We start from the raw sequence: 22,980 nt of genomic DNA, 5'->3' as shown, positions 1-22,980 counted from the left end.
ATTTAAGTGGAAAAGTTTCTCTCTATATATTCATCTGTGGGTTTAAAAATAATTCATCCTAAGGGAGTAGAGGAGGGATGGATTGGGAGTTTGGGGATTATATATCTTAATTGCTCAGTCGTGTCTGACTCTTTGTGACACTATGGACTGTAGCCCACCAGGCTCCTCTGTCCATCAGGATTCTCCAGGCAAGAATACTGGAGTGGGTTGCCATGCCCTCCTCCAGGGGACCTTCCCAACCCAGGGATCAAATCTGGGTCTCCTGCACTGCAGGCAGATTTTTTACTGTCTGAGCCACCAGGGAAGCCCAGTTTGGGATTAGCAGATGCCAACAATTATATATAGGATGGATAAACAATAAGGTCCTACTGCATAACATAAATATTCAATATCCTGTGATACCATAATGGAAAAGAATATGAAAAATAATGTGATATATGTATATATGTATAACTGAATCACCTTTCTGTATATATGTATAAATGTATAACTGAATCAGCAGTGGAATAAGCAGTGGCTCAGACAGTGAAGCATCTGTCTACCATGCGGGAGACCTGGGTTCAATCCCTGGGTCAGGAAAATTCCCTGGAGAAGGAAATGGCAACCCACTCCAGTACTCTTGCCTGGAAAATCCCATGAACGGAGGAGCTCCGTGCAGGCTACTGTCCATGGGGTCGCAAAGAGTCAGGCATGACTGAGCGACTTCACTTTCACTTTCACTTTCAACTGATCATTACTTCATGATTTTTAAGTCCTGCACAATATTACAAGATATGGCTTTATTACAGCTTACCCAGGTAGCCCTTGATGTTGGAAATTGTTTCTTTACAAATCAAATGTTTTCTTATATCTCCTGAGATGTTCTTTGGGGGTAGGGCTTGTGTAGCTGACCAGCTATCTGAAAAAATCTTGCAGTTAATGAACTGGTTTTTGTCATGCTCTTGGTTAGGTGGTTTCAGATATTAGTGTTTTAATGTGGAGACAGAGAAGCATAGTTTTTGAACTGTATGCTCAAACACTGAGTGCCAGCCAAACTTCTACACTCTGCTTTATTATTCTAAAGAATAATGGTCAAATTCTAGTTGGGTAAGCTTTATATCAGAACTACTTGTTTCCTTTTTTGATTGATGTATGTATTTGGCTAATTGTCTTTTTGATGAAGACTTGCTTTAGGAAGTCCATAGGAAGAGTTAGTTAAGATATCAGTATTTGTCATATAAGAGGAAACACGGGCATGAAACTAATAGGACAAAATTATTTAGTATTTGAAAGTTTTTTTTTTCTTCCTTAGTGTTCATCAGAGGCACTTGTTCAGTTTGTGGAGCTGACTAGAATAACCTTCAGAGAGCAGCTTTTGCTTCTCATTGGTTCGTTCTAAGGTGTTTCTATTGATTGATGAAGCTGTAGCATATTTGATAGATCTGAGCACATACTTCTCTTGGAGCAGTCAGCGGGTGACTATAGACTTTCTGATTTCTATTTTTTTAAATTTTAGTTATTTATTTTGGGCTGTATTGGGTCTTAGTTGAGGTGTGCGGTCTTCTCTCTAGTTGTGGTGTGTGGGCTCCCGAGCGTGGGCTCGGTAGTTGCACGGTGAGGACTTAGTTGCCCCACGGCATGTGGGATCTCAGTTCTCCATCCAGGGATCCACTGCATTGGAAGGTGGATTCTTAGCCCCTGGACCACCTGGTAAGTCCTTAGACTATTTGATTCTTATCACACTTCCTAAGAAAAGATGCTTACCTCCCTCCTTTTTTCTCTTTTTCTTTTTTCTATTGAGGGATAACACACGTTACAAAATTCATAGCCATGCTAATCCTGAATGCTTGATGGATTCTCACATATGTACCTATCCACATGAATATCACCCAGGTCAAGGTGGAGAATGCTTTCAGTAATCCAGCTAGCTTCCTTGTTACCTTGGAGGTAACCACAGTCTGACTTCTATTATCATCAGTCTTGCCTGTTCTCGCACATATGGTATGTGCTCTTGTGTGTGGCTCCTTTTGCTCAATATTTCTGTTTTAGCGATTCATGAAAGTTGTTGAGTGCATGACAGAACCAAACTTGAGGCTGCTCACCCATGTATCAGTAAAGCTGATCTACTGACGCTGGGCTGTGGTGAAGGTAAGTGCAGTGTTATCCATGGGCACCAAGCAAGGAGTCCAGGCAGCGAGTGCTCAGAAGGCTCCAACTCCTCAATGACTTTCAGAGGAAGGTGTTTAAAGATAGGGTAAGGGAGGAAGATTGTAAGGTGTGTGATTAACTCGTGAACATTCTTCTGATTGGTTGGTAGTGAGGTAATTGGGAGTCAACATCATCAACCTTCTGGTTCCAACTGATTTGGGGTCTATGTACTTCTTCCATCTGGTGGGGGTTTCAGTATCTGCAAAACCGCTCAGAAGATATGGCTCAGAATATTATCTATAGCCCTTGAGGAGGAACGAAAGGTCTTTGACTCCGTTTATTGGCTAAGCTATTATTATTTTGTCTTGCTTGACTGTTTCCTTCACTTCTGCGTTTTCTTACTTCTCTAATTAAATTAATTCTTTGGAACTTGGGGAAGGCCTAAGAGGCTAAAGTTTTCCTACAAACAAGAGGCAGGTGGAGGGCGTGGGGAGGTCTGTCCTGGGAAGGTCCCACAGGTTCCCACTTGGTTACAAATGTACGGATGTCTGTTTCATTGTTGCTGTTGTGTAGCAACCCACTGTATGCCTCTGCTGCAGTTTGTGTATCCATTCAGCTAGTGACTGTGAATGTCATCTAGTGCCATAGTCACTGGCTATTACAAGGCAAGCTATCAAGAACATCTTCCACATGTCTTTTCGTGCAACCATTTCTCTTGGGCCTATACACAGGATTTGCATTGCTGAATGAGAAGGTAGCTGTATATTTCGCTTTAGAAAAATCTGCTAAACAGTTTTCTAAAGAGTTTGTACTATTTATATTCCTGCCAGCAAGATATGAGCATTTCATTGCTCCAGGCCCTTGTGTGCTAAGTTGATTTAATCATGTCTGACTCTTTGCAACCCTATGAACTGTAGGTTCCTCTGTCCATGGGATTCTCCAGGCAAGAATACTGGAGGGGGTTACCATGCTCTCCTCCAGGGGATCTTCCTGACCCAGGGATTGAGCCCGAGTCTCTTACATCTCCTGCATTGCAGGTGGGTTCCGTACCACTAGCGCCACCTGGGAAGCCCGCTAGGTGACTTCACCCGTCATAAATTCCTCAGATCAGGTATCTTTTCAGTTTTAGGAAAGGAGTTGGTCCCTGAGAGTCAGTTTAAAGTATCTGTTTACACAAGACTGGGAATGGAAATATGAGAAATTAGAGCAGTCCTGTCTCTTAAATATAAATCTGGGTAAGAAAAGCCTGAAGGAGTGGATTTTCCTGGTCCTGGACAATTACTGGCAGTGTAGTAACTGTCTTGAAGACATCTTGGATAGGCCAATTGTTAGCTTAGTGGTATGGCTATCACCTTCTCAATGAGAAAAGAAAGAAAGAAAGTGAAATGGCTCAGTCGAGTCTGACTCTTCCTGATCCCCATCGATCTGTAGGCCACTACCAGGCAAGTCACTTCCACTCCTCATGGGACCAGGATCCTCTGTCCCCAGGCAAGAGTACTGGAGTGGGTTGCCATTTCCTTCTCCAGGGGATCTTCCCAACCCAGGAATTGAATCCGGGTCTCCCACACTGTAGACAGACACTTTTACCATCTGAGCCACCAGGGAAGTCGCTCTTCTCAATGAGGCCCACCCTGATTGCCCTATGTAATACATAACACTCTCCTAATCCTCTTTACCTTGCTCTTCTCTTTCCCCCATGGCCCTTATCATCTTCTAATCTAATTTATCTGTTTATTATTGTGCCAGTTACACAATAATAAGCTGTTTTAGCTGTTTTAGCTCCAACCCACCTTCCTATGCTCTCTGGGATGCTGGGACTGGGACTTTGCAAACTACATTTCAGCTTGGCCAGCTGGTTCCTGTCAACTCTGCATAGCGTTAGTCACTCAGTCACGTCCAGCTCTTTTGCAACCCCATGGACTGTAGCCCACCAGGCTCCTCTGTCCATGGGATTCTCCAGGCAAGAATAGTGGAGTGAGTTGCCATTTCTTCCTCCAGGGGATCTTCCAAACCCAGGGATCGAACCCAAGTCTCCCACATGGCAGGAAGATTCTTAATTTCTGAGCCACCAGGGACTCTGCATAGACAATGCCTGCTGGAGGTTGCAGGGATAGAGGAGGAAGAAGGGGCTTGCTCCTTCCACTTTGCTTCCTGTTCCTGTGAGCATCTCTGTAGCTACAGATCTTCACCCTGGCAATGGCAGTTCCTTCCTGCAGCAGCAGTTGAATCCACTTTGCAGTGTTTTTTACATCTGCAGAAGCAGCTTCTCTGTATCCCCCTCAGAGATACCAGCACCAGCCAAGCAGTGGCCCCTCCCTGTCCACCCCTTTCCATCCTCACTATAATAGCAGCTTCTTAAGGGCAGGGATTGTCTGTTTGGCTCACAGAGCTATTCCAAGCAAGTAATGCTGCACCTGGGCATCTTGCTTAATAATATTTGTGGGCTGAATGAGTGGGTGGGTACATGGGTGGATGGTTGCTCATTTATGATTTCATGTGAATTACTTGTTTGGCTGACTTTTCCATTTTAGTTTTTGTCATTCTGAGCCAAGATTAACTGTAAAATGAGGTTTAAATAAATTAGAATGGCATTTTCTTTTTTTTTGAGATAGATGCAGTTCCTAAAACTTGAGTGTTTTGACTTAAGGTTCACCTAGCGAAGTTTTGAGGACATCCCTGGATTGGGAGACAGAAAAAGCAGGATAAAACTACTAATGACAGGGACAGAGGCATATTCCCGTGGTCAGTGGTTGGCTCAGGAAATCAATGTATTTAACAAAACATGTTTGGAGACAAACTCATTCTGGACCAACTAATAGCCTTGCACTGTTTTGTTTTGTTTTTGTTTTTTTTTTTTTTAATTTTAAAGAAACTAGTGTTTTATGGTCAGGGCAAGATCGCTGGTAGAGGATTCTGAGTCATGGAGACAGGAATAGACAACAATCTCTCCAGCGAGAAGCAACAAGACAAATGAAGTCACAGTGGCCACTTGTCCAAATGAAATTACTGTGGTGGTTTTCCATTTGATCAGAGAACCACTGAGTGATTAGGATCCAAGCGCTCACTTCAGCAGCACCCATAGAACTAAAATCGGAACAATACCGAGAAGATTAGCATGGCCTCTGTCCAAGGATGAGAAGAAAATTCAAGAAGTGTTCCATGATACTGAGCTCCCTCAGTTTCCATTGTGCAAGGACACAGCAGGAGATAAACCTCTAGGGATCAGGAAGCAGATTCTTATCTGCAGGCATCTTGATCTTCCCAGTCTCCATTTCTGCAGGAAATGAATATTTGTTCTTCAAGCCCAGAACAAGCAAAGCAAAACTAAGCAAAACAAAAAACCCCGCAAAGGTATCTTGAGACACCAGTGACTCAGAAGTTCACTGTTTATAAAGTAACTTTTTTTTTTAAATACTAGAATTTTAGTTCATCAGTCATCATTTAGATAGCTTTAGATTTTTAATTTGGATCTCTGAAAACTCTTTAAAAGATCTTATTGTCTATTTTTAGAGTTGTAAACATTGTCACAGGCCTCAAGGACAGTATAGAGTGAAAATATGTTATTAATACCTAATAGCAGCACAGGCCACAGAGTTGCTTCTTTAAGTTCTGGCTTCCTGTGAAGAAAATGGGATTATAGAGTAATTTTGGTTACTTTGTTAATGTGTGTATGTGAAGTTTAACTCATCGTGATGTTGCGCACAGGTTTGGTTCACTCTTTTTATTACTAGCGTTGTTATGCCTACTATAAATGCTTTAAGAAAAGAGTCTATGCCGGGGTCCAGCCCCAGTGGATCCAGGGAATTCGAAGGGTGGATGGAGTTGGCAAGGAGAGATTTATTTAATTAGACATATAAGATTAGATTAGGAAAGAATAGTGTAGTAGGAAAATTAGTGGAGAAAAGAGGCTGAATAACTTGGTTTACGTGGAGAACTAATAAAACCTCGAGGCAAGAGGTTTGCACCATCTACGTTAGGCCACTGGCACCTGTTTGAATAGTGGAGGGTGCCCTGCCTTGGGCTCCCTTTCGCGTGGGTCTTAAAAGCCAGGGCAAGTAAGTAGACACGGCGAGCCTCCACGCCCCAGATGGGAATTCAGCCAGAAATTAAAGAAGACACGGGGAGACCAAGCTGCTTCGGTGAGCGAGGCCCCAATAACTTTATTTTTTAAAAGGACTTTTGTACCTTTCCCACAAATGATGTTGTGTACATTATCTTCTGGCCTTGGAGTCCTGTGAAACATTTTAAGACCCCACTTTGGTAAAGGCTGTTCAACCAGAAGACTTATTTTCCCTTGAAGTGTTTTTTCTTTGTATTTCTAATCTATGTCAGCCTCAGAAAGTATCAAAGTTACATTTTCAGGAAGCAGAGGTGCAGTAAGTTACAACAAAGAAAGAACCAATTAGCTCAAAAGTCTGATGCGGTCAGTTTCAAGGCTACACTTGTTTTTTCTTACATTCTAACTATGTTAACCAATGTGCTCCCAGGTGTACAGCGGATAAGAGATATGGGAACTTAGCAACGAGCATTGGCTAAACAGTGAAATCTTACAGCAGCGCTACTCTAATAACTTTTAACTCTTTGAAAGGCTTTCCATGCCTCTCACAGATGGGGGTCTGTAAATAATCACATGCGTAGTTGTAAAAGATGGCAAATTAGAGAGCCATCAGAGGGGTTTGAGCTGAAACATTCCTTTCAAATGTGGAAGACTGAAGCCCTAAGTTAACGTTTTCCAGAGAGTGTCAGAAGACTGGAAAAGCACAGTACAATAAAATCAGGTTTTATTTAAACCGACTCTGGTTTTTGGGGGTAGATGTTCAGGAAAACTCAGGGGGAACCCCTGAAGCCAGATCACGCCTTTGCGTTTTGTCGGGCTTCCTTCCTCATGATTTGCCATGGGTGGGATTCCTCACGCTGGCTCCCGGCAAGTCTGGTCCTCTTGAGTGTTTGTATGGGGTAGATGGGTTTCTCAGGGGCCGCTGGTGGTAAAGAACCCTCTTGCCAAAGCAGGAGATGTAAAAGACTTGAGTTTGATCCCTGGGTTGAGTAGATCATTTGAAGGTCTTTTGGGGCCTGTTTTCTTCTTTCTCTCTCTCTCTCTTTTTCAATAATAAGGGTAAATCAGGATTTTTTTTTTTTTTTTTTTCTGGAGAAGGCAATGGCACCCACTCCAGTACTCTTGCCTGGAAAATCCCATGGAAAGAGGACCCTGGTAGGCTGCAGTCCATGGGGTCGCTAAGAGTCAGACACGACTGAAGTGACTTAGCAGCAGCAGCAGCAGCAGCAGCAGGATTCTTTTTTATACGTGTTCTTCTGATAAGATGGTATGGGCTCCTATTAGTTTACCTGTTGGAATTTCTACAATGCTTATTAACCAACGTGCTAAATTGCTCCAGTCGTGTCTGACTTTTTGCAACCCTATGGACTGTAGCCTGCCAGGCTCCTCTGTCCATGGGATTCTCCAAGCAAGAATCCTTCTTCAGGGGATCTTCCCAATCCAAGAATCTAACCCATGTCTCCTGCATTGGCAGGTGGCTTCTTAACAACTAGCACAACCTGCTGCCTCTGCTAAGTCGCTTCAGTCGTGCCTGACTCTGTGACCCCACAGACGGCAGCCCACCAGGCTCCCCCGTCCCTGGGATTCTCCAGGCAAGCATACTGGGGTGGTTGCCATTTCCTCCTCCAATGCATGAAAGTGAAGCGTGAAAGTGAAGTCGCTCAGTCGTGTCCGACTCTTAGTGACCCCATGGACTGCAGCCCACCAGGCTCCTATGTCCATGGGATTTTCCAGGCAAGAGTACTGGAGTGGGGTGCCATTGCCTTCTCCGAGTGCAACCTGGGAACCCTTTATTAGCCAGAGGGGAGAGATTTAGGCCACTTAACACTTGTGGCAGCGTGTATTTTAACTAAATTTGTCTTCTAGAAAAAAAAATGTTTAAATGCTTCTAAACTCTGGGCATCACAGAGACAATATAAAGTGTGTTGAATCAGGAGGAATTTTGAGGTGTTTAAAACTAATTTTTCAAGTGAAATGAACACCTCTTTGACATGGAGAGGATTGATCTCCAGTGGGGACTCATATTATTAAGGAGTTTCTTAGCCACAGTGGCAGAAGCAATATTTGTGTAGAGGAAGGCTTTAATTATCCCAGGGGGGAGAAAAGCCCCACAAAACATCATTTAATTGTGAAAGGTGACTGATAGAAACTGGCCTGGGAAAATTAAAGGAACATCACTTGGAGATGCAGGAGAGGACCAGGAGACCTTGCTTCACCATTTACCATCTTTACAGGCTGGCCTCATGGTGAACTAAGTTGGACTAAGTGGACTTCCTTGACTGGGTCATCCAGGAATCTGTGTTATGCAGAAACAATACTAGCTCTTTGCATATAAAAGTTTAAAATTTTCAAAAAAAAAAAAAAAACCAAAAAACAAAAAAAACACCACCCCCCAAAACCTGGTAGGTTTGGCAGACAGGGTAATTAAAAAATCCTGATCCAATGTGCTGTAAAAACTTCAGAGTCTCATCCAGTTTTATGCTTCCCTTTTCCAGGGTCAGAAGCCTGCAGAGCAGGAAGGTCGTGTGGTTGGCGTCTTGTTTTTAGCCTCCCCCCCCCCCCCCCCCCGGCTGCTGTTTTGGGTCCCTTTAGGGCCTCCCTGGTGGCTCAGACAGTGAATAATCCGCCTGCAATGCAGGAGATCTGGCTTCGATCCCTGGGTTGGGAAGATCCCCTGGAGGAGGGCATGGCAACCCACTCCAGGATTCTTGCCTGGAGGATCCCATGGACAGAGGAGCCTGGTGGGCTACAGTCCATGGGGTCACACAGAGTTGGACACAACTGAGTGACTAAGCACAGCACACACAGGGCTGGGGCAGGGGGAGGGAGAGAGCCTTTTTGGTGGCTTCACTAGCAATCTGGCATTGTTACTACTGAAGTTGTGGAAGTTGAAAGATGGTTGTCCTGTAAAGTGATTTTGTGGAATTTTTTTGAGGTCCTTTCTTTGGGGACCCCACTTGCAGTTCCATGGAGTGGACAATGCCTCCGTGTTTGATCAAAGCAGTTCCGTGTTTGGTGGTCTGAAACCCAGCCTCTTTCTGCTGATGTCATCTGACTTCTGGCAAGAAACTGTCTTGGGCAGATTTCTTTGTAGATATCCCACTCCTGGCAGTTTCCTGGGGACTGCCCATGGAAAGCACTAGTCTTTAACTTGCTGTGGGTCAAGCTTCTCCATGGAGACAGGTATTTCACCAGCTTCTTTTCCGATCTTTCTAAGGATGGTGTGGTGATGGACAGGGAGGCCTGGCGTGCTGCGATTCATGGGGTCGCAAAGAGTCGGACATGACTGAGCGACTGAACTGAACTGAAGGATGGTGTGGGTTATTGTTTGTGCTGTTAGTTAACTATGTATCGTGTCTCAGCATTAAAATCACCCTTCACTGCCCTGCTCTGTGGTAGTTAATCTGGACCCTGTAACTCTTTGCCCTCTGCCAGCCGGCGTGATGCTCGGGCTTGTCTGTGGAGCATGAGCAGGGAACACTGCAGGAGGAGGGGGGCTTCCCATCAGGACTTCTGTGTCCTGCTGCTGCTCCTGTCATGCATGACGGCCAGCAATGTGTAGGGACCAGTGGTATGTGGGACGACCAGGGGTACTCATGCCAATAAGTTTATTTTTTTCAATTTATTTCATTGAAGTATGGTTGATTTACAGTGTGCTAATTTGTGTGTGTGTGTGTGTGTGTTGCCGCGGGCAGGTGGGACCCTAGTTTCACACCACGGATCGAAGCCCCCGCACCGCCCCCTAGTGGAAGCGCAGAGTCCCAACCACTTTACCTCGAGGGAAAGGGCAGGTTCCCAGTGAGTTTCAGGGGCACCACATAAGAAGAGGTGGCAAGAATACACAGAAGAACTGTACAAAAAAGATCTTCACGACCCAGATAATCACGATGGTGTGATCACTCACCTAGAGCCAGACATCCTGGAATGTGAAGTCAAGTGGGCCTTAGAAAGCATCACTACGAACAAAGCTAGTGGAGGTGATGGAATCCCAGTTGAGCTATTTCAAATCCTGAAAGATGATGCTGTGAAAGTGCTGCACTCAATATGCCAGCAAATTTGGAAAACTCAGCAGTGGCCACAGGACTGGAAAAGGTCAGTTTCCATTCCAATCTCAAAAAAAGGCAATGCCAAAGAATGCTCAAACTACTGCACAATTGCACTCATCCCACATGCTAGTAAAGTATTGCTCAAAATTCTTCAAGCCAGGCTTCAGCAATTCGTGAACCGTGAACTTCCTGATGTTCAAGCTGGTTTTAGAAAAGGCAGAGGAACCAGAGATCAAATTGTCAACATCCTCTGGATCACTGAAAAAGCAAGAGAGTTCCAGAAAAACATCAATTTCTGCTTTATTGACAATGCCAAAGCCTTTGACTATGTGGATCACAATAAACTGTGGAAAATTCTGAAAGACATGGGAATACCAGACCACCTGACCTGCCTCTTGAGAAACCTGTATGCAGGTCAGGAAGCAACAGTTAGAACTGGACATGGAACAACAGACTGGTTCCAAATAGGAAAAGGAGTCCGTCAAGGCTGTATATTGTCCCCCTGCTTATTTAACTTCTATGCAGAGTACATCATGAGAAACGCTGGGCTGGAAGAAGCACAAGCTGGAATCAAGATTGCCAGGAGAAATACCAATAACCTCAGATATGCAGATGACACCACCCTTATGGCAGAAAGTGAAGAGGAACTAAAAAGCCTCTTGATGAAAGTGAAAGAGGAGAGTGAAAAAGTTGGCTTAAAGCTCAACATTCAGAAAACGAAGATCATGGCATCCGGTCCCATCACTTCATGGGAAATAGATGGGGAAACAGTGTCAGACTTTATTTTTGGGGCTCCCAAAATCACTGCAGATGGTGATTGCAGCTATGAATTAAAAGACGCTTACTCCTTGGAAGGAAAGTTATGAGCAACCTAGATAGCATAATCAAAAGCAGAGACATTACTTTGCCGACTAAGGTCCATCTAGTCAAGGCTATGGTTTTTCCAGTGGTCATGTATGGATGTGTGTGTTGGTCTGTGAAGAAAGCTGAGCGCCAAAGAATTGATGCTTTTGAACTGTGGTGTTGGGGAAGACTCTTGAGAGTCCCTTGGACTGCAAGGAGATCCAACCAGTCCATTCTGAAGGAGATCAACCCTGGGTGTTCATTGGAAGGACTGATGCTGAAGCTGAAACTCCAATACTTTGGCCACCTCATATGAAGAGTTGACTCGTTGGAAAAGATTCTGATGCTGGGAGGGATTGGGGGCAGGAGGAGAAGGGGACGACAGAGGATGAGATGGCTGGATGGCATCACTGACTCGAATGACGTGAGTCTGAGTGAACTCTGGGAGTTGGTGATGGACAAGGAGGCCTGGCATGCTGCGATTCATGGGGCTGCAAGGAGTCGGACACGACTGAGCGACTGAACTGATCCTTGCTTCATTCTTACTTTTAAATTTCTGTTATTTTATGTTTGTCTGGATCTTCGTTGCCGCTTGGGCTTTGGTCCGGTTGCAGCACGTGGGCGTCTCGTTGCGGTGGCTTCTTTTGCGGATCACAGGCTCTAGGGTGTGCGGCTTTAAATAGTTGCAGCTCCAGGGCTCTAGAGCACACAGGCTTCGTTGCTCCACGGCACGTGGGATCTTCCTGGACCCAGGACTGAACCTATGTCTCCTGCACTGGCAGGTGGACGGGCTTCCCTCATGGCTCAGTTGGTAAAGAATCTGCCTGAAATGCAGGAGACCCTGGTTTGATTCCTGGGTTGGGAAGATCCTCTGGAGAAGAGAAAGGCTACCCACTTCAGTATCCTTGGGCTTCCCTTGTGGTTCAGACAGTGAAGAATCTGCCTGGGAGACCTGGGTTCGATCCCTGGGTTGGGAAGATACCCTGGAGAAGGGAAAGGCTACCCACCCCAGTATTCTGGCCTGGAGAATTCCGTGGACTATATAGTCCATGGGGTCGCAAAGAGTGGACATGACTGAGTGACTCTCACGTCTTCACCACTGAGCCGTGAGGGAAGCCCTTGCTTTACTTTAGAGTTTCACTACATATGCACACGCCTGCCTGTTAGCATGACTGATGCCATCTTGGGCCCATTCAGTTCTTGCCTTCTTCCACTGACCCTACCTAGGGATGTACTGCGTAGTAAATCTCTTCTTCGTCAAGGACTCTGTAGTTGGTAGATATTGTTCATGATCGTTAGGTCCAGGTGGCCTCCATGCCCCCATGTTCGTTCCCAATGATTAGACCTTGTCTGACGTATTCCCAGTGCTCACCAGCCTAGTTACCCATCCATAGATCTTGACTTAGGGAAGCACTCTGTGTTTCCAAGCACATACTCCCCACACCCTAGGTTAACTATAAAATTGTCCCAATTTTGCCTCCTTGCTATAGAGCATGATTGTGAATGCTTTCAGATTGTCATCTGCCCAGTCCTACTCTGTGAGCAAGTTGTATGATAAACTGACCCATTGAGTATATGGAGCTGTCTGTCTCATTTTTCAGTCTTAAGGTACTCTCAGCTCAGTGGGCACTGTGCGTCCTCTTTGTCTTCCAACAGTATGTATCCTCAAAGTGTAATTATATTTATTTTTAGTTCTATATGAATACAGTCTTACTGGATGTGTGTGTGTGTGTGTGTGTGTGTGCGTGTGCGTGTTTAGCTGCACCCATGTGGGATTCCCTGGTAGCTCAAAGGGTAAAGAGTCTCCCTGCAATGTGGGAGACCTGGGTTTGAACACTGGGTCGGGAATAACCCCCCTGGAGAAGGAAATGGCAGCCCACTCCAGTATTCTTTCCTGGAAAATCCCATGGATGGAGGAGCCTGGCAGGCTATGGTGCATAGGGTCACAAAGAGTTGGACACGACTGAATGACTTCACATGTGGCAGGATCTTAGTTCTCCAACCAGGGACTGAACCTGCATCCTTGGCAGTGAAAGTGCTGAGTCCTAACCACTGGACCACCAGGGAATTCCTTGGTGTATTCTTTTATCTGGGACTTCCCAGGTGGCACTAATGGTAAAGAACCCACCCACCAGTGCAGGAGATGAAAGAGACATGAGCTCGAGGGCATGGCAACCCACTCCAGTAATCGTGCCTGGAGAATCCTATGGACAGAGGAGCCTGGCAGGCTGCCCTCCATAAGGGTGCAAAGAGTTGGACACGACTGAAGCCTCTTAGCGCGCAGGTACATTCTTTTATGTTTGTGAGATTTATCCCTGTCATTGTGTGTGGCCCTAACTCATCCCTGTATAGCATTTCGTCGTGCGAATGTGTAACATCTAGGGTATCCATCTTATGGGTGATGGGCAACAGAACTGTCACAGTTTTTAGCTATTGTGAATATTTCCCAACAGGTCTGCTACACTGGGCTCCCTCGACAGCCAGAGAGCCCCTCCCTGGCGTTGTCTCTGCCTGCAGCATCCTCCCCACTGGGACATTCTCTGCTTGGCTGTGCCTCTCTCACATATCAAGTCTCAATTCAAATGTCACCCTCTCAAAGAGACCTGCCTTGATAATGCCACCTAAAATAGCTCCATCCTCATCCTTAATCTCCGGCACCTCACCCCATTCGCATGCTGCTATGTGAAATTGTTAGCTTTTTTCAGTTGATTTTTTTATTGTGGTAAAAATATATATAACATACAATTTACCATTTTAACCACTTGTAAGTGCGCGATGCAGTGACTGTACATTCACAATGCTGTAGAACCATCACCACGATCTATTTCTAGAACTTTTCATCATCCCAAACAGAAACTCTACACCCATTAAATAATAACCCCCCATCCCTCCTCCTCGCAGCTCTGGTAACCCCTGTCCCACTTATTTTTTTTTTTAAACTGTTCTGTGAGGCTCGGGGAATCTTAGTTCCCCAACCAGGGATTGAACCCAGGCCCCCTACAGTGGAAGTGTGGGATCTTAACTATTGAACTTCCATGGTTCAGATGGTTAGTCTTAACCATCTATCCCACTTTTTGTTTCTATGAATTTGCCTATTTCTACGGTCCTCATTTAAGTGGAATTGTATAACATTTGTCCTTTTGGGTGTGGCTTTTAAGATTAATTTAGGTTGCAGTGTGTGTTAGAATTTCATTCTTTTCAAAGGATAAATCGCATTCTATTGAATGTATATAACACGTTTTGCTTATCCAGACTCCGGTTTGCTTCTTCATTTGGTGGTTGTGAATACTGATGCCATAAAGTGTACAAGTTTGTTTCAGTCCTTGTTTTCTATTGTTTTGGATATATATCTTGCAGTGGGATTAAAATGATTGTTTAGACTTTCATTAGGCTACAGTAGGCCCCAATGCTACAGCAGTGTCTGACTCACAGTACGAGCTTAAAATACATTTTTGAAATGAACAAATTTCCAAGGTAAACTGAACAGGGCATTATTATAGTAACCTACGTCATTGTTAAGGAGATTAAATGCCACATATCCTAGCATGGGGCCCTAGCATCTGATCACGGTTCAGCTTACATTAGCCCTACGTGACAACTTCACTCAGCCCAAGTTCCTAAAGTTGATGCTTGTTTTGGGGCTTCTATTTAGCTCTTTGTTGCCAGCAAAGATTTTTTTTTTTACATTTTTCCCATTTGCTGAAGGCCCTGAAGGTAGCAGATATCAAGATGGTCAAGGCCCTGCCCCTGTTCTCAGGTTTTAATTTTAATGCAATTTGTTTCATAACAGACATAACAGACAGTGTGACTTGGGAGGCCTATTCAACGTGGGTGAAAATAGAGCAAAAAATCGTCCACTGTTTGTGTTCTGTGACCTCTGATGATCCCGGTAGGATCCCAAGTCCTGAGCTAGAAGGTGACACCGCCCTTCAGCTTTACACTTCACCATGCATATTGAGTGACAAGTTGCTTAAATTTTGCTAAACTGCACTCTTGTTTCACATTCCTTGGAATTGTAATATGTGAATCTTTGCGGAAATCCTGGGTTTGGCAGGGGGAGTGGAGAGATGAAGGAAAAAGAAGCAGGCAGGGGTTGTTAATAATAGACTTTAAACAAGTTTCAAACCAACAGGTTATGATCAAGTGTCTACCGTATGCTTACTGCGAGGCAGTGAGACTGGAGCTGGGGGACAGAGAAATTCTGTCCTCAAGGAGTTTATGATCGAGGTAGAGCAGATAGAACTTTGGGCTGAGAAAAGACGTTAGTAAGTGCTGAGAGCTGAGAGAGTTGCTGGTACGAACTTGGACTGTCAGGGTGGAAGGATGCACTGAAATAATCGGATCTCATTTTAGAGAGGGGAAACTGAGGCTCAGAGAGGGTGAGAGGTTTGCCTAAGGCCACACAACTAGATGATGCCAAAGCTAGGGCTTGAACTCAGGTCTCCTGACTTCTCCACCAGTGCTTTTTCTTTTTTAAAAAATATTATTTATTTATCTGGCTGTGCTGGGTGTTTGCTGCAGCACGCGGGATCTTCAGTCTTCATTGTAGCATGCAAGATCTTTAGATGCGGCATCTGAACTCTCAGTTTTGACACGTGAGATCTAGTTTTCTGACCAGGGATCGAACCAAGGTCCCCTGCCCTGGGAGCAGAGAGTCTTAGCCACTGGACCAGCAGGGGAACCTCTCTGCCAGTGTTTTTTCTATTGACTCACAGATGTCTCTGTTAATTCAATGGTCTAGCTTGGCTCTGTCCAATAGATAAAATTCTGTAGCATGAGCCATATACAGAATTAAAAAATTCCTAATAGCCACATTGGAAAAAAACCAAAAAGAAACCAAAAGTGAGATTAATTTTAATAACATGTTTTATTTAAGCCAATATATTTGGAATATGATCATTTCATCTGCAGTCAATATAAAAATTATTAATGAACTATTTCATATTTTTCTCATTGTACTAAGTCTTAGAAAACTGTTAGTTGTTCAGTTGTGTCCAACTCTTTGCGATCCCATGGACTATCGTCCGCCAGGCTCCTCTCTCCTTGGAATTCTCCAGACAAGAGTACTGGAGTGAGTTGCCATTCCATTCTCCAGGGTATCTTCCCGACCCAGGGATGGAATCTGGGTCTCTTGCATTACAGGCAGATTCTGTACCGTCTGAGCCACCAGGGAAGTCTTAGAAATTGGTGTATATTTTATACTTCGGCACATTTCAGTCTGGACCAGCCACGTTTCAGGTGTCCACGGGTCACACGTGGCCAGTGGCTGCTGTGTTGGCCAGGGCCAGCTAGCTATTTGAATTGAATAATGTATGTGCCAGGTTTTCAGGGGATATCTTGAAGAACGTGAAAGGTGTTATATAGACATCGTGGTTCACAGTCAGAAGAGCCTTAGAGCTGGCAGCCTGGGCTTTGACTCTTAGCTCAGTTGAGCCAGGCTGGAGCCTGGGGCCCTTTGGTGCAGTGCTGCAAAGCTTGCACCTGAGCACACCTCTCCTTGAGCAACAAAGTACAAAGAAACGGTATGGGGCTAAAAATAGCCGAGTTGGCACATGTGCTGCTGCTGCTGCTGCTACTCTGTGCGACCCCATAGATGGCAGCCCACCAGACTCCCCTCGTCCCTGGGATTCTCCAGGCAAGAAGACTGGAGTGGGTTGCCATTTCCTTCTCCAGTGCATGAAAGTGGAAAGTGAAAGTGAAGTCGCTCAGTCATGTCCATGCAGTTGGGGCCAATTCTGGACAAAAGACACAAGGAGACCAAAAAAGCCAACTGCCACTTTTGAAAACCCTAGAGCAAAAGCAAGGTACTGTGCATGCCTCCTGTACACAGCGGTGTACAGCGCTGGGTGCTAAGCAGTGGGCAAAACACCTAAGCTACCCCTCTGGCCCAACCCCTGGACATACCCCTACCCTCACTCTCATATAAGGAACAAGCTCGCCACTCCCCTTAAGGAGCGACCAAGCAAGGGAAACTATTGTTTGTCCCCCTTCCCCCTGCTGTAGCAGGGGCCCCAACAAAACCTTGCCTGAATTTCTTGTCTGGCCTCTGATCAATTTCTATTGATTAAGGAGGCCAAGAACCCTGGTTGATAACACAACCATCTACTAGCTGTGTGGTCGTCAGCATAAATAAAATATATATAAGTACCTAGGGCTCAGCGGTAAAAACACCTGTGGCGCAGGAGACGAAGGAGACCTTGAGTTTATCCGTGTCGAGAAGATCCCCTGGAGGAGGGCATGGCAATGCTTTCCAGTACTCTCGCCTGGAGAATTCTCTGGACAGAGGAGCCTGGTGGGCTACAGTTCATAGGGTCACAAAGAGTCGGACAGGACTTGAGCGGCTGAGCACACATGCCCTCACACGTACTGCATATGATGTGTAATTGTATACGTGTGCATGTGTAAAAATGATTTGCTAGTGCAGCATCTGGTACTCAAAGTATTATTCTTATTTCCTGAGAATACAAAAGATTTAGAAATATTGTCATGTGGTAAGCGCCAGATGGATAAGACAACTTTATTAAGCAACTTTAATATCCTGTGAAATTGGTACCAAAGCAAGAGGGAAGCAACTAAAGACGTCACAGGAGTCAGAGCTGGGAAAGCCAGCTCATGCGGTCAAGGTCAGGAGCAGCAAGTCTTGCTGAGCCGCCAGTCGCTCTGCCCAGGGGGCCCAGCCCCAGCTGCCAGCTGCCAAGGAGAGCTGAGCTCTCGGGCCAGTGAGCTGCGTGTTGTGTAATCTGTTCTGTTAACATATTCACTTCAATTTCAGATTCAGAGTTAAATAAGGAAAAGCTCTGCTGGAAGCTGAATTGCCTCAAAACCCAGCTCCAACCAATCCATTGAGAATGGGGAGACTTAAAATCACCGGCGTAGGTAGGCACGCTTGTTGTCACCGCTTGGCAGATGAAAACACTGAATTCTGTGGGAGGTTGGGATTGACGTGTATACGCTACTGTGTATAGGGTAGATATGAGAACCTACTGGAGAGCACAGGGAGCTCCACGCGGTGCACTGTGGTGACCTACACGGGGAGGAAGTTCAGAAAAGAGGGGATATATTTGTGTACGTATAGCTGAGCCACGGTGCTCTGCAGCAGACAGTAACACAGCATTGTGAAGCAGCTACTGCAGTACAAATTTTAAAAGAAGAAGAAAAGAAAAAACCGAAGTCTAGAAAGGCTAAGTGATTGGGCCAAGATAGGTGAGCTGAGATTTGAACTCACATAGCCTGTCCCCGAAGCTGCCTTCAGGACCAGAGATTGTTACTGGAGAAATACCAAGTAAACTAAGGGCTGTGAATTGCCTTCTCATCTTCAGAAAGCAATCTGGAATCTGCTACTTTAAATGGTTCTGTTTTTAGTTCTTCACCTTGGAGAAGGCAATGGCAGCCCACTCCAGTACTCTTGCCTGGAAAATCCCATGGACAGAGGAGCCTGGAAGGCTGCAGTCCACGGGGTCACTAAGAATCGCACAAGACTGAGTGACTTCACTTTCACTTTTCACTTTCATGCATTGGAGAAGGAAATGGCAACCCACTCCAGTGCTCTTGCCTGGAGAATCCCAGGGATGGGGGAGCCTGGTGGGCTGCCATCTATGGGGTTGCACAGAGTCGGACACGACTGAAGCGACTTAGCAGCAGCAACTGACTTCTCCTTGTGGGTTATACAACCTCCAGCCTCTTCCTGTTGTCATTTTGATATGCTGTATGTGTTTGAGCTTCATAAACATCTTTTCTTTTCCATCAGCTTTCCACAGTTATCTTTTGATCTCTAATACACAGAGTTTACATATTTATCATTATGTAAATAGAGCCAAGTAATGTGCTAGAATGGCATTTTCTTTTCTGCTAATTCAATGTCACTCAAGAAGAATATCCCCAGGGTTAATTTCAAGTGAATTCTTTCATACACATCACCAATTGTTTAAAATCATGACATATTTTATTTTTTGATCATGTCTTTCCCATATCATTCCCCCTCAATTTTCTCCTTGGGAGTAATATAAATTGATAATTAAAAGGCGCTTACTCCTCGGAAGGAAAGTTATGACCGACCTAGATAGCATATTAAAAAGCAGGGACATTACTTTGCCAACGAAGGTCCGTCTAGTCAAGGCTATGGTTTTTCCAGTGGTCGTGTATGGTGAGAGTTGGACTGTGAAGAAAGCTGAGCGCCGAAGAACTGATGCTTTTGAACTGTAGTGTTGGAGAAGACTCTTGAGAGTCCCTTGGACTGCAAGGAGATTCAACCAGTCCATCCTAAGGGAGACCAGTCCTGGGTGTTCTTTGGAAGGAATGATGCTGAAGCTGAAACTCCAATACTTCGGCCATCTCATGCGAAGAGTTGACTCATTGGAAAAGACCCTGATCCTGGGAGGGATTGGGGGCAGGAGGAGAAGGAGACGACAGAGGATGAGATGGCTGGATGGCATCGCCGACTCAATGGACATGAGTTTGGGTGAACTCCAGGAGTTGGTGATGGACAGGGAGGCCTGGCGTGCTGCGATTCATGGGGTCACAAAGGATTGGACATGACTGAGCAACTGAGCTGAACTGGATCTGTTTTTGAGCAATTATCATATGCTGGGCACATTACAAAGTGCTTTACACATAATGATTAATTTAATCATCACAGCTAGCTATCCAAGGAGGAAAGTACAATAGAATCCCCATCTTATGGACAAGGAAATTGAACCACAGATAGGTTAAGTGGTGGAGCTGGGGTTTAATGCAGACTCTAATTGGCACCCATGTCCAAATGCTTAACTACAATACTGTTCTCAAAGGGGACATGAGCCATCTTCCCCACATTCCTAATCTCCACCCGCTCTGTGTATTGCTCCCCTGTTCTAATTTAGATCTGTTTCTTTACATTTGGACTATGTCTTTCTTGTCCAGCTTTTAATTTAATAAATTAAAATTTATTTTATTTATTTATATTTAATTAATTAATTAATTTTAATTGGAGGCTAATTACTTTACAATATTGTAGTGGTTTTTGCCACACATTGACATGAATCAGCCATGGGTGTACATGTGTTCCCCATCCTGAACCCCCCTCCTATCTCCCTCCCCATAAAATTTATTTTAAATGGGCATGTTTGAAGAGCCTTTATTTTGTCTTCCACATCTGCAGAAGCGGTCCATGTGGTCCTGGAAGTGAGCCGGAACCATTTGATCAGAGAATTTTGAGTTCTGGGTACTGTATGCACAGTTTGGCAAGGGGAGATGTCACGGGCTCTGTGCAACCACGTTCCCTTGGCTCCAAAGACTCCTTGGCCCATGGAAAAGGGTGTAGCCAGCAGAGGGTCAGAGTGCTCACGAAGCATGAAAGTAAAGTGAAAGTGTTAGTCACCAGTCGTGTCTGACTGTGCGAGAAGGGAATGGCCCAGGATGAGTTTCTCATTTTTAAATCCCTTGTAGCATACTGCAGTCAGCACTGTTTAAAGGGGCACATTTCCAAATGTTCTATGTCTTACATCTAACATTTCAATAGAAAACCTGCAGCATTTCTGACCTGAAACCCCAGAGGACAGAGCTGAAGGCAATAACAGCTACTGAAAAGTGAGGGGGAAACCCTGGCAAGGTGAGAGACAGAGAGAGGAGTTCTTTGTAAGCTCTGTACCAATCTCTGGCCAACCTCTAACTCATACATTCGTAGGACAAAACTTCATCTAAGGCTAAAAGAAGCGAACCAACACTTGAACGGCTTGCCCAATGACCGTGTTTATTATTTTGAGTTACCCAAGTTAATTACCTGGCAAAACAATAACTGCAAAAATCAGCACTCTGCAGGGGCTATATAACACAATCCAGAGTCTTCATAACGTAATACTCAAAGCGAACTCCAAAGCTATTTGACACACAAAGAAAAGGAAAGCGTGATTCTTTTTTCAAGAGAAAAGATGATCAAAAGAGGCTGACACTGAGATGATCAGACAATGAATTTAAAGTAACTGTTATAGCTAGTTCTTTACTGTAAAGGAAAGTAGGCTCATAATGAAAGACAGGAAACTCTTGATAGAGAAATAAAAACTCTAATAAATAAATAAAGAAAGAACCAGATGATAATTCCAAAATGGTGAAATTCAGTATCTGAAATTTAAAAGCCATTGGTTAGGCTTATGTCTCAAATGATTGTGAAGTGAGGGTGCAAGCGCTGATGGGTGATGGTGTGAGAGTGAAAAAAACAGGATCGTGGAACCAGGAGTGCAGAGACTATGGAGAGGCTAGTTTGGCAGAGATGGGGTGCATATCTGTTTCGTTTTTTGCACCACACTGCTTGGCACATGGAGCTTCCCAGACCAGGGAAGTCCTGCGGTAGCTTTAAAAACACTAAAAAGTTTTGTTTCTCTCTCTTGTTTAAAATATAATGCAAGTTTATAACAGAGATTTTGAAAATGTAGATAAGAAAATAAATATCAATGATAATCCCACCACTAGAGAATTCACTGTTAATATTTTGATGTTTATTCTTCTAGTCTTCTAAAATATATACAATTTTAATTTTCATTAAATATGTTCACATTGAATATACTGTTTGAAATCTGCCTTTTGATTTTTAACATCTATCCTGAACATCTCTTCACACGTTTAAATATTTTTCATTATTTTTGATGATTGCATACCAGTCATGAAATATTTGGACAGTAATTATATGTTAAGCATGAGCCTTATATTTTCTATATAGATCCCAAATATTTTTCTCAGTTGGTTTTTGCCTTTTAGCTTTATGGTGAGCCTCTCCATTCATTAGTTGGCCATGGTTCCAGAAAAACCAGTCACCGTCCTTCTGGGCAGCCATCTGAGAAATGGTATTTCCCATGCGGGCAAGATCCACGTCTGTTTCAGTAATCCTTTGTCAGACAGAAAGGAACCAAGAAGAAAAGCAAAAATATCCATAAGAGCAATAGACTTGTGGTTGCCCGTGGAGGTGGGGAGAGGGAAGGATTGGGAGTTTGGGACTAGCAGACGCAAACTATTACTGTGGATGGATTAACACCAAGGTCCTCCTGTATAGCACAGGGAACTATGTTAGATATCCTGTGATGAAACATATGGAAAAGAATATGAAAAAGAAAATATATTTGCATAACTGAATCGCTTTGCTACAGAGCAGAAATTAACACAACATTGAAAGTCAACTATAAATAAATAAGAATAAATCCACCAACCAGAAATAAGTACAATGGAATAGCTGTTTAATAGCTATCCTAACAGATATTGCCACCTCCAGTATCACCAGTGTCTAGGAGAAAGCCTGGAGTGAAATAGCTACTCCATAAATGTGCACTGGGTGATTGACCAGCTTCTGATTTGTGTCCCTGCGGGGAAGCCCAGGGCACCATCAGTTGGCTGCTGGCTTCCACTCCTGCCATGCAGCTAGTCTGCTTTCGACCTAGTAATTCATGTACTTTGACTCAGTAGTTCCTTTTCTAGAATCGTAGAGAATTTTTCAGAGATGCAGGCAAAGATTTATACATAAGGATATTCATCTCAGGCTTATTTATTAGCAAAAAATTGAAAACTATTTCTGGCAACATGGAAATGATATATAGTTACATGACAGACAAATATTAACATGAGGTTTTGGAATTTTTCGGGTGATGTGAGAAAAATTTTACAATTTCATGTCATAGGAAAAAACAGAGAATGTAAAATTATGTGTAAGATTTCTCAATTCTGTTAAGACTGGTAAGAAATATATCAAAAACATATTAACAAGTTGTATGTGAAGTTTAGCTCAAAGGATTGGAAACCTTGAGTTATGGTGCCTTTTCACTTATAAAGTTTTCTGGGGATCTGAGGATCTGGCATCAGCAGCTTGGTGACGTTGGGCTGGCGACTCTGCAATCCTCCTTTCTTTATGGTCACCAAATGGCTGTCCCAGCTCCAGGCATCATGTCC

At 44.2% G+C, this 22,980-nt stretch overlaps 1 non-coding gene across 1 annotated transcript; it reads left to right on the top strand.

The window, feature by feature from the left end:
* The first annotated feature begins 5,184 nt into the window (after positions 1–5,184).
* Positions 5,185–5,294, top strand: LOC114113345 (U6 spliceosomal RNA). The gene has a single exon (XR_003588397.2). It is a non-coding gene; the product is annotated as a U6 spliceosomal RNA (small nuclear RNA).
* Positions 5,295–22,980: the final 17,686 nt, after the last annotated feature.

The sequence above is a fragment of the Ovis aries genome, chromosome 2 (genome assembly GCF_016772045.2).
Source record: "Ovis aries strain OAR_USU_Benz2616 breed Rambouillet chromosome 2, ARS-UI_Ramb_v3.0, whole genome shotgun sequence".
Lineage (NCBI taxonomy): Eukaryota > Metazoa > Chordata > Mammalia > Artiodactyla > Bovidae > Ovis > Ovis aries.
Note: the sequence above shows the minus strand (reverse complement) of the source record. Positions and strands in the feature narration are given on the sequence as shown.